Below are 12,464 nucleotides of genomic sequence, written 5' to 3' on the forward strand. Positions count from 1 at the left end.
ACAGAATAAATCATCTAAGTAAGTTGATAGTTATAATAAAAATAAGCTTAGAAGGTCTTGGAACAAAATCAGAATTTATTCAAAACAAAATCCCCACCCAAATATTTGTTGGTGTAAATATTAGAAACAATAGCTGTCACTACTGTTGAGTTTTTATTTTATATATACAAATGTCCTATCAGGAACACACGATGTCAATTTGTCCCATTACTGGTGGTATTAATTTTATCACTTGGTTAAGGCGGTGACTTCCATCAGTTTTCTTCTCGGTAAAGCTGTTTTTCTGCTTAAAATTAATAAATACCTATGGGGAGATGCTCTGACACTATTTAAGTATCCTACTCCCCCTAAAATCTTCACCTATTAGTTTTACATCTCTTGATGATAGTTGCCCAAATCAGTTATTATTATGATAGTTGCCAAATGATGATTGTCTAATTCCATTATCCCTTCTACATTTATTAGTTGGCTTCCAATGGTAAGGAATAACCTCTTCTTTCTATTTACTTTTTTTCTATCTATCTATCTATGTATCTATCTATATCTATCCATCTATCCATCCATCCATCCATCCACTCACCCATCCATCCATCCATCCATCCATCTATCTATCCATCTATCTATCTAGACCTATGAGTTCTTTTTCCATTCAGTGGGTTATAATCCATTACTGTCATTATTCATTTTGATATTTCAGTTGTCTCAGATTTGGCCAGTGTACACCTCTTCAAGAAGGCTCACTTGTCCTTTTGACATAACCCTATGATTCTTTGTATAGTTCTTTTCTTTCTGTCATAAGAATATGTTCCAATTTCATCTTGCATTTTCTTTGCTCTAACCCTGGAATCAGCCATTTCTCAAAGATTGCTGGTTCTTTTTAGTGGAGAAACTTGTATTTGCAAACTAAGATCTCAGTGCTGGGTATGTTCATTGCTACTGGTCTGTCACTGCTTCTAAATCCTCTCAGCAGACAGAGCTAGACAATGGATGCATGAATATATTTATCCACAAACATATCTATTTCTATATCTATGTTTACATATTTAAAACTATGAATCCATATCTCTAGTCTTAATATTTTTAAGTGACTAGGGTTGTCTCTTTCTGCTAAAATCCATATGTCCAACTTTTTGCAATAGAATTTCTACATTTACACCACTACCTTTAATAATTCTATCAAATAAAAAATAAGGCTGAAATAGAGTTTATTTCTACCAAAAGTTATGCTAACAAAATAAAGATTGTGGTCAAGTTTTTAAAGGCACAGATAAAGAAGCATGAAAGATTTATTTCGTACAGTCAAAGGAGAAGTTAGGACAACCTCTCTTGCATATCGATGTGTAATTAACAATTTATTAAATATCTCAAGAATCAGTATACATGTATGCATAAATTATAGTTAATAATCATTGGATATGGCCAGACCCTGATAAGGTGGATATCTTATAATATCAAAGAACTGTCTTAACTACCCTTTTGAGTGGTGAAAAATTACCTCAGTAATGAAATCAGTAATTTCACTGCATGACATCTGTTCCTCGAGGCCAGGACAACCTTGCAGAATGGTTATTGGCTTCAAACAACTTTATTTCCATGAGAAGCACCACTAAAATTGTATCTCTTGGCATCTATAGCTTTATTTGCTAATCCTTTCAACACTCTTCTAAGATTTATGAGTGCCAACACAATTTTTAACCTTCTTTATATAAGCTCCCCCTCCTTCGGTTATCTAAACAGAAGCTGTATCTGCAGAATAGCAAGAGCTCAGAAGGCAACTGAAAGAAAGGAGGCAGAAATCCACTTCCGAAGGTCCAGATGCTTGGCATCACATTGAAAGAACCAAAAGCTGCTTCCAGCATTTATTGTTATTAACGCTAGTCCCACAACTGGCCCACACTACCGATATACACAGGGGTCATGGTTTCGGTTAGCATTGCCTGTAGAATACGTTCAGGATGGTGTTCATGGCACTGTGTGATGTTGGCCCAAACTACTTGTGCAATCTGATAATTCACTTAGACTCTCATGATGTCCTGTTTATGTTACAATCCTTCACAGGGACTCTCCCACGTTCAGATGCCTAGCAAACTGGCACGTATTCACAAAGCATATTGCAAGGTTGTGGCTGTCCAGAAATACACCTAGTCACATTGTCTCTTGAAAGACTGTGCCATTCAAACAAAAAGAAATCAAATCAAATACTTGTATCGGCCGTACTTTGCAACCCCTGTGTCTGTGCCTAACCTTTGGAGTCTGGCCTAATGCCCATGTCCTTGGAGAAATTTTGCCAGCATTTTCTACAAACTCTCAACTATTACAGCATTTGTAGGCTACACCTGTCATGTGTTCCTAGGTCTTTAACATATTTATTGAGTATATTCTTATCTTATAATATTTTGCATGGAGAATTTAGAATTCTCCACTGACATTGTGATTATATTAGTCAATAAGACCTAACAGGGTAGGGACTACACCGTATTAATTCAGACTTCGGGATGAAGATTCCAAGTGGTGCTTGGGAATGAAGCCACATGATTTCTGTCAGTGGACTGTGTGGATTAATGCTGGATGTCTGCTACCCAGCTCTGCCATCACTGCCTATGTATGAGGCCTGACACTCCACGGACATTGCTTGTCTTATTGAAAATTTGATGCTGCTTTATTTTACTTTTATTTTAAACATTTTTTGTTATCAAAAAATATTTTTGTTATCATATCACATATATACAGCGATGCTTACAAATATTCAGTGTACAGCTTGGCAAATGTTTACATAGTCCTATAACTAACGTGTTCAGAACCAAATTCATCATCCTTCTCCCAATCTTAATTCTCCTCGTGTGTTCTCTTTGCCAGTTTTGAGACTTAAATACCTCTTCTCATTATCTCTTGAATTTATCTGTTCTCCATTTAAAAAAAATGTTTTTAATGTTTTTTTTTAATTTCTGAGAGAGAGAGAGAGAGACAGTGTGAGCAAGGGAGGGTCAGAGAGAGAAGGAGATACAGAATCCAAAACAGGCTCCAGACTCTGGCTGGGCTGTCAGCACAGAGCCCGACGCGGGGCTCGAACCCACGAACCATGAGATCATGACCTGAGCCGAAGTCAGACGCTTAACCTACTGAACCACCCAGGCGCCCCTCTGTTCTCCATTCTTACCATATTTCCACTCAGATCAAGATTAGTGCTTCCTGCAACCTGGGGTAGGGGGTGTCCCTTGAACTTCGTCCCAGTCATCGTGCTCACCAAAGTCAACAACTATTCTGACTTATCACTACACATGAGTTTTGCCTCTTCTTAAACATCATATAAGTGGAATCATACAGTATGTGTTTCTTTGTGTCTGGCTTCTTTTGCTCATCATTACATCTTTGAAATTCATCATAGCCTTGTGTATGGCAGTAGTTCATTCTTTTTTACTGCTGAATAGTGTTCTTACATGTAAATGTACCATTATTTGCTTGTCTATTCTATTCTGTTTAGAGATTGAGGTGGGGCACCTGGGTGGCTCAGTCGGTTAAGCATCCGACTTTGGCTCAGGTCATGATCTCGTGGTTGGTGGGTTCGAGGCCGGCATTGGGTTCTGTGCTGGCAGCCCAGAGCCTGGAGCCTGTTTCAGATTCTGTCTCCCTCTCTCTCTCCTCCTCCCCCATTCATGCTCTGTCTCTCTCTGTCTCAAAAATAAAAATAAAATATATTTTTAAAAATCTTTTCATATAGATTGAGATTGTTTCCTGTTTTGGATGATTATGAATAAAGTCCCATGATCATTCTTGTCTGTGCCTTATATGTACTTATGAATTCATTTATCCTGGGTGTATATCTAGGAGTGGGGTTACTGTGTCATAGTCTCTGTTTATATTCAGCTTTAGTAGATAACTTCAAATAGCTTTCCAGAAACATTATACCAACATACACTCTGATGGGCCATATATAACTCTTTTAGTCCAATACAGCGGCAAGGATCATGTGTTATTTTATTTACATCCTATCTGCACAGAGATGAGTAGTAACTATTTAGTATACAAAATCATCTTTCAACAAATAGTGTTTCTCTGTTCAAAGCATCATACTAGATGCTGTTGCACATCCATACTAGATGTTTAATATAAGTTACAGCTTTTATGATATTCCCCAAGTTAGGATTTCTCTTTCTGTCTATACCAAGTTATGTAAAATACCCCTAATTTATGTGATCTCAAGTGTCAAATATCAGCATGTCAGATGTTGAAGTTTTCCAAGACTTGGAAGGCATAAATCTATTCTTGTTTTAATGCCGAGAGCCAAAATAAAAACATTAATTATCTTGCTTCAGCCTTTTAGCTTTTTGCCTTACAGCATGAACCTCCCTTTTCTTCATTTCCTGAAAATAATAAGTCTTTGACCTATGATGAGAAAAGGTAGCATAGGAGCATTTGGGAAGCATGAAGGAGCAATGTGAACATTGGAGGGAAACACTACGGGAATAGAAGTGTGTGCGTTGATATAGAATGTGAAATTCTGTAAAAGTAGAGTGTGAGGGTGTTCAAGTATTGTGGGTGGGAAGATGAAGCTGGATTAGGTTTGTTGATGTGTGACCTTTTCACCGAAACAGGTTAACTGTATAAACTATGTAAACAGGTTAACTATGTAAAACTATGAACTGTTGGATTTCTTACCAAACATGTAATATTTGTGTCCAAGTTTTAGATGCATGTCAGATTTGAAAGCAGTTGAGATAGCAAGAAGTTTTTGAAGACTAGTAGGAGAGATTAAGTCTTAATCCACTTCACAGATACTAATTCAGCACCCACCATGTGCCAGGCTCTATGTTAGGAGATGTTTTCCATGGCTATTATTAGAGCCACTAAAATAAAATTTATTTCTTCAACTCCTCTTTTGTTGTGGGCACCTCCAGTATGCGCTAGACACCATAGGAATTCACAGGCATACAGCATATAAAAGGTTACTATTCTGTAGAAGCTTAATTTGGGGGAAAAAGTTGAAATATTAAATATCAACTAAAGGCAACATACCATTGTGAAACTGGAAGGTGCAATCAGTTATTAGAATTGAATGGAAGGAATAATCATTGTGGGAATGAGATGATCTGGAAAAAGCTTTTTGGAGGAGTAGGACATGAGAGGGGACATTTCAGCCATATCCATGGTGTTTACTATGAATCTACTTTTCTGTCCTTAAACTTTGCCCACATCCATACGTGCACATACTGGGAATATCTTTCCCAGGTGACTCCAGGGTACCTCGACCTAAGCATGCTCTGAACTAAATTCATTATTCTCCTCCGCAACCAAATTTTCTTCTTGTATTCTATCAGTTGGTTCTCTTAAATATTGAATTTGTCTCTGTTCCATTCCTGCCATATCACCAGTTAGAATGGCATTTCAGTGATCATGATAAGATGCAAGAAGACATTGAACCATGGCAATGGCAGTGGGAAAAACAACAGAGTATGTATAAGAGAGATATTAAGGAAGTGGCAAATGCTGGACTTAGTGTCTGAATAGATGTGGGGAGGGGAGTGAGGAAGAAGAAAGAGTGTGAACTGATGCTTGGACTTTTGATTTAGGAAAGTGACTGGATTATGATATTCTAAGTGACAGAGAATTCAGAAGAAGCAACAGCCCTGAGAGGAATGTCCAATATGTGGATCTTGAGCTTCCCAGGGAAGTCCTTGGGCTGGATATATAGACACAACAGGTTCTCAGTTGTATTCAGATTGCTCTCTGAAAAAATTGCAAATTGCTTTTTATGTATATTTAACGGTACCTTTTACCATGGTCATTCACTTTAATTCCCTACTTTTAAAATTCTGTCTTTTACTGGGATATTCACATGTTCAATAAGATACTTTCTCATTTATTATACATTTTGTTCTCCTAAGACTCATAACATATTAAATAATTTTAGGAAGTTTTAATAAAAACGTTTTGAATAGTTACTGAAAATATCGGTGATTTTCTGATGCTACCAAAGCTTCCTTCATTTTCTAGGCTTTACCCCCTATCAGTACTAAGGAGTTTCTTGAGATAATCTGTAATGAAATTTAAATGTTTTTCACGAATGAAAATACTTCCTATTTCTTTCATACATGAATTAATCAAGTAACTGTTTACAAAGATGAAAATAAAAGATCCCCACCCTCAAGGAACTTACAGTCAACATAGTTTTAAGTGTGTGTAATTTAATTCCCATAAGGACTTGATAAGGAAAAAGAATTTTAAGATATTATTTTTATCTTAAAGTTCTGAAAGGTTGACACTTGCTGGGTTGCACATCTAGACAGATGCAGAACGACAGAAGGAACACTGTCTCCTGTGTCTTACCTTAGAGCACATCTCATCTGACATTCTTCGCTCGACGTTCATACATTTAAACACTACTCTTTTAGGACTTTACAAATTGACTTTTCAAGTAAACTGTATATTAAAAGAAAAAATAAAGATAAATATTTAATATTCTATTTAAATATTTCTCCTTAGCTTCCTTATCCTATTCTCAGTTATCACACTTTATTAATAGCTGTACACAGAGGATATGCATTTAAAAAACTACTAAATTTCTTTTTAAATCTTTCTACAAGTCTTGCTATTGTTGACCTGCTTTCACTTCTCCTTTAGACATCCAGGCAGCCTTGCAAGAATAATTTTTCAACATCTTTTTTTGGCTGTCAAGGAACTTTCAACAGACATAATTTATTAAATAATACAGATAGGTTCCATGTCTCTCATAAAGTTTTTGGGTTTTGTTTTAGTCTAACAGTCAGGTGGAAATTTTAAAATCTTTCCTATATGGGAAAAAAACTTTGGGATGTAACTGGAATGCACTTAAACATTTGGAGGTATTGACATGGCTAATATCTATTTACAAAGATTCAAGGTTTCTATGAGGATCATAAGAATACAAGCCATATTTCACTTTGCAAAGTAGATTAACAACTTAAATTCAATAAGCAAAATCATACACTGCCAAAGAGTCCAGAGACAAAGAGAGTTCCATGTTAAGGGATCCTTATACTTGGCACTTCTACTTATTTTTTTATTAAAAATTTTTAATGTGTATTTTATTTTAGAAAGAGAGAGAATGAGAGAGAGAGAGAGAGAGAGAGAGAGAGAGAAAGGGACTGTGAGCAAAGGAGGGACAGAGAAAGAGGGAGACACAAAATCTGAAGCAGGCTCCAGGCTCTGAGTTGTCAGCATAAAGCCCGATGCGGAGCTCGAACTCATGAACGGTGAGATCATGACCTGAGCTGAAGTCAAGACGCTTAACTGACTGAGCCACCCAGACACCCCAGATATTGCTTTTTAAAATAAAGATTGGGGGGGGTACTTCAGATTCTGTGTCTCCCTCTGTCTCTACCCCTCCCCTGCTCTCTCTCTCAAAAATAAACATCTAAAAACTAAAATAAGGATTAGGAAGAAATACTTAATGGTATAGTTTTCTCCTTTGAGAAAGTTCTTGAGAGATAAAGTAAGTTGGCTTTTGAAGGCTGTAGCTCTCAGTAGAGAATATGCATCTTGTGAAATGGTACTTTCAGTAACCCAAGAACTATTTGAATATACATTTGACCTTGAAAAACATGGGGATTAGGGATGCCAATCCCCCTGCACAGTTGAAAATATACATATAAGTTTGGCTCCCCCCAAACTTAACTACTAATAGCCTACTATTGGCCTTACCAATGACATAAATAGTTGATGAATACATATTTTGCATGTTATAAGTATTATACACTGTATTCTTACAACAAAGTAAGATAGAGTAAAAGAATGTTATTAAGAAAATCATAAGGAAGAGAAAATACATTACAAGTACTGTACTGTGTTTATTGAAAAAACTCCATGTGTAAGTGGACCCACGTAGTTCAAACTGGTGTTGTAGCATGTGACAGGATTTCTTTCCATTTTTTTTGTTTTGTTTTTGTTTTTTTTTACAAATAGTTTATTGTCAAGTTGGTTTCCATATAACACCCAGTGCTCATCCCCACAAGTGCCCTCCTCCATGAACATCTCCCCCTTCCCCCCACACCCATCAGTCCTCAGTTTGTTCTCAGTATTNAACACCCAGTGCTCATCCCCACAAGTGCCCTCCTCCATGAACATCTCCCCCTTCCCCCCACACCCATCAGTCCTCAGTTTGTTCTCAGTATTCAAGTCTTTCATTGTTTGCCTCTCTCCCTCTCCCCCACTATTTCCCCCCTTCTTCTCCCCCTTGGTCCTCCATTAAGTTCCTCCATTTTAAGACTATATAATATTCTGTTGTATGTACATATCACATTTTGTTTATCCATTCATCTGTCTATGGACACGGGTGATTTCCACCTCCTGGCTATTGTGAATATTGTTGCTATGAACAGGTGTACAAAAATCTCTTCCAGATCCTTGCTTTCAATTCTTTTGAAATTCTTTTGTATGCTATCTACAAGTAGCATAGCCAGTTCATGAATCTGTGTTTTCTGAAACCTTGTTATTATTGCTAAAGTGCTCTCTATAGAAGCTGTAATAATTTATATTCCCGGAAACAATAAATGAATGTGTCTTTACACCAACACTGTGCATGATCTAATTTTTTTATCTTTGTCACTCTGATGAGAGGGAAAAGTTATCTCATCATAGTTTTCATTTACATTTACCTTAAAATGCATGGAGTGGTGCTGCTTTTCATATATTTAAGACTGTTTTACTTTTTTAATGTTCATTTATTTATTTTGAGAGAGAGAGAGAACCAGCAGGGGAGGGCAGAGAGGAGCGGGACAGAGGACCTAAAGCAGGCTCTGTGCCCGATGTGGGGCTTGAACTCACAAACCGTGAGATCATGGCCTAAGCCAAAGTCAGGTGCTTAACAAACTGAGCCACTGGGTGCCCCTAGACAATTTAAAAGTGTAGTGTAATAGGAAAATGTCATGTATAGGAAGGGCGACAGATCAGGAGATGATTGCCATTGAAATGATAGTTTATTACTCATAGTTCCTAAGAAAAGGGAGCATGCCATGAAAAGATGGACATGTTGGGGAAGCCCTGGGAATGGTCAGGAGGCAGAGGGAGAGGGAGGAACTGGGCAAGAGGCTTTATCTCATTATTTTGGGGAAGGAATGAGTGACACAGTGTAGGCAGGCTGAGGATTGGTTAGCAGGAATAAGTTCAGAGGGCTCTGGGGCTGTCCCTAGTTATTTGGCACTTGGCATGGGGTAGGGAGGTGATAAGAGTAAGCGTATAGTGACCTGAAGGTGAGAGCCTAATAAGGAGCTGGTTGAGACTGTGGACTCTGGATTGGTTGGTTTGCATTTGAAAGTATACCTCCTCCAGGAGAAGGACTCTCTCTCTCAAGTGTGTATGTGGGGGAACAATAAGGGAGGCAGGAGGCCAAGGCAAGATGACTCAGGTATATTATCAGGTTGTCTAGAACAAGGTGTATCCGGCCAGCAGCATAGGGCATATAGAGCAAATGTCAAAGCATCAACTCTACAGAAGCTAGAAGCATGGGCACTACAAAGACCCATTTGTACTTCTTTTTTGTGTGAATTCTGTTCACATTTTCTTTCCATTTTTCTATTTTGTAACTTTTTTTCTTATAGATTCATAGAAACTCTTTATACATTTAGAAAACAGGCCTTTGTGTATAATATGCATTGCAAAAGTCTTTGTCTCAGTTTGTTGGGTTTCTTTTGAGTTAGCTTAAGGTGGTTTTTCTTTACGTGGAAATTTATTTGTTTGGGGGGGAAATTTATTTTTTAATGTGCTTTTCTTTTACAGCTTCAGATTCCATGTCATACTTTAGAAGACCTTCGTTACTCTGAGATCATAACTTTGTTTCCTGTGTTTTCGCCTAGCACGTTGATGGTTTGAGTCATCATATCTTAACCTTTGTTCCATTGTGCTTTTATGTGGATGTAAGGGCAAACAGGAAGGAAGCAGCAAGCTTAGAACCTAATGCCAAGTCCAATGTCTTCTGAAGCAAAAGTTCTTTACATATCCCCAGCCCATCCATACCCAGTGAAGGCAAACAGGTACACCAGGGTGCATCAGAGATATGAAATCAGGGGGTGCAATAATTTTCTGACATCAAACCTCAGATTAAAAATATAGAGACTAGGGATGCCTGGGTGGCTCAGTTGGTTCAGCATCTGCCTTTGGCTCAGCTCATGATCTCATGGTTCCTCAGTTTGAGCCCTGCATCATGCTAGCTGCTGTCAGTGCAGAGCGTGCTTTGGATCCTCTGCCTCTCTCTCTCTCTGCCCCTCCCTTGCTGGCTCTCTCTCAAAAAGAAATAAAAACATTTTTTAAAAAATTTAACAAAAAAGAGTCTGTGTCATCTGAAAAGACTACATCTAAGAATCAACAGGTGCAAAATATCTTAAATCTTAATGGCTTGGAAAAGAAAATCTCTGATCCGTGAGGGTGGAGGAATGGTTCCATAAAAATGGGTCTTCATTCTAGTTGTGCATGTCCTAGGCATGCACCCTTGAGCAAGTCATTCTGGTTCTCTGAGTCTCATTTTACACGAATACTACATTTCTCAGCTTATTAGCCTTAAGGGGTACCTCAGTGTCTACCCTGATGGACGGCTTCTATCACTCATTTCCAGTGGAATTCTTACACAGAAGCACCATATGTAAAGCAGATTTGGATGTGGGGATGCAGAGGGGAAGGATGCAGAGGGGGAAGGTCCCCTTCATATCTCCTGTCACCAGTGAACCTCATGCTCTGTACAGATAACTTGTGAACTGAATAAAACTGAGCTCTCTCCTACCTTAAAACCCATCACAGCAGAGCCTAAAGGAAACACAGATCTGCCTCCAGAAAGTCTTGGAAAGCAATCTGATTGTATGGAGTGCTCCTTTGAGAACAGAGGAGGGAATTCCACAGCGCATCATGCAGCAAAACCTCCTAAAATTCCTCGTCACAGCAGATGCCTCTCCCACATACCTCTTAGCCCCTCTTGAAAAACTCCTCTAGAAACAGCTTTCCTACCCGAAAGCTGGGGGTTTTCCCCCTCCCTATCTCCACCCATCCTCTCCTTGATATCTTTGGTCATTTCATTATTTTGTAAGACAGTCTTCGGCGTTCCTTCCAACTTTCTTTCCCACTCAGTATCTCATCATCACCTCACAGACTCGGGCACAGAACTGAGCAATCAGGAGGTGGCAGGGCAGATAGTAGATACTGCACTCAGATTTGAATTTTTCCTTCCCTTAGATTTTCTTGCCTAAGATTAAGGGTCACCTCCTTAACTTTACAGGAAAATCCCTTTACAGTCTCCCCCATTCCCTTCTTATTTTTGCTACTGACCTCGGTCACAGACCACATGCTCCAGCCAAATTAGACATGTGAGTGTTTTCCAAACTAGCTCCTGATTTTCCAAACTGCTGATGGCTTTGCTTATCCCATACCCAGACCAGAAGTGGTCTCCTTCACATTTCTGGGAGTCACTATTCTCATCTTTCAAGGACAGCTCAGATCCTATCTTTTTCTTCAAGTATCCCTCTTCCTGACAAAGTGTGATCACTCTTGCTGCTGTCAGTTCCCTGCTTACTGCCTGTACCTTATGCCAGTTACCATTTTCTTTCCTGTGTTTTAAACTATAGTAGCTTTAGGAACAGTGAAAGCAGGAAGCCTGTGCTGTTTGTCTTGATACTCCAAGCAAACTCTTAGCTTACCATCATGTGTGTAACCATGCCATTTTCAAAGAATGAATGTTCATAGCAATTAGTAGAGCCTTCTACCAAAAAACAAGAACAAAAACAAAACAAAACACAAAACCCACCCCACTACTAAATCCCTATTTTACAAAGCAAACTTAAAGAAGAGAAACCTCTTCCAACTTTCTGAATGCATTTAACCACATCAAGCCCACCTAAAACATCAGAGATTTAAATGTGTAATGTTAGAAATATCATGCCAAATTAGAATTGTCATGCAACTATATGAATTTTATTTTCGCTGGCCAAGCCCCCAAAGGGATATGTAGTGGGTAGGCAATGATTTTCAAATATTTTTTTGAAAACAAACCTTTCCTTTAAGTGAAAGTTAAGGTGGGCCCCCAAGATATGAAATAAAAGCAGATTTACTAAGCGAGCAGTGTTTCACGCATCACGCGTTCTGCTGTCTTCTTCCTACCTTTGCTTCCTTTGGCCTTCGTGAACTACGTCTGCAGAACCTTAGGGATACAGCTCGAGAAGCCCTGCTCTAGTTGTTCAGCATGTTAAATACCAACTCCATATTCATCATACAAATATCAGTCTTCCTGTCCATCTTGCATAGCTCCCCGTGCTATGAGAGCCTCTGTGGATTTGTAATCGTAGACTGGATCAGATAAAGACAAAACTCTCACTTGAATATAGACCAGAAATAGGAAGTCACCATCACTAACATCATTCATTTGTAAGCGATGTTTACATTTTTAAAAAATTATTTTACATAACGAACGAAAATAAGAACTTTGGCATTTATATGAGAGACCTTTTGGC

General features: G+C 38.4%; 1 protein-coding gene across 4 annotated transcripts in view; it reads left to right on the forward strand.

Moving 5' to 3' along the window:
* CCDC146 (coiled-coil domain containing 146) overlaps positions 1-12,464 on the forward strand; it is a 115,418-nt gene that overhangs the window by 17,974 nt on the left and 84,980 nt on the right. The window lies entirely within an intron of this gene.

Source organism: Hyaena hyaena, unplaced genomic scaffold, assembly GCF_003009895.1.
Source record: "Hyaena hyaena isolate Hyena2069 unplaced genomic scaffold, ASM300989v1 scaffold_152, whole genome shotgun sequence".
NCBI lineage: Eukaryota > Metazoa > Chordata > Mammalia > Carnivora > Hyaenidae > Hyaena > Hyaena hyaena.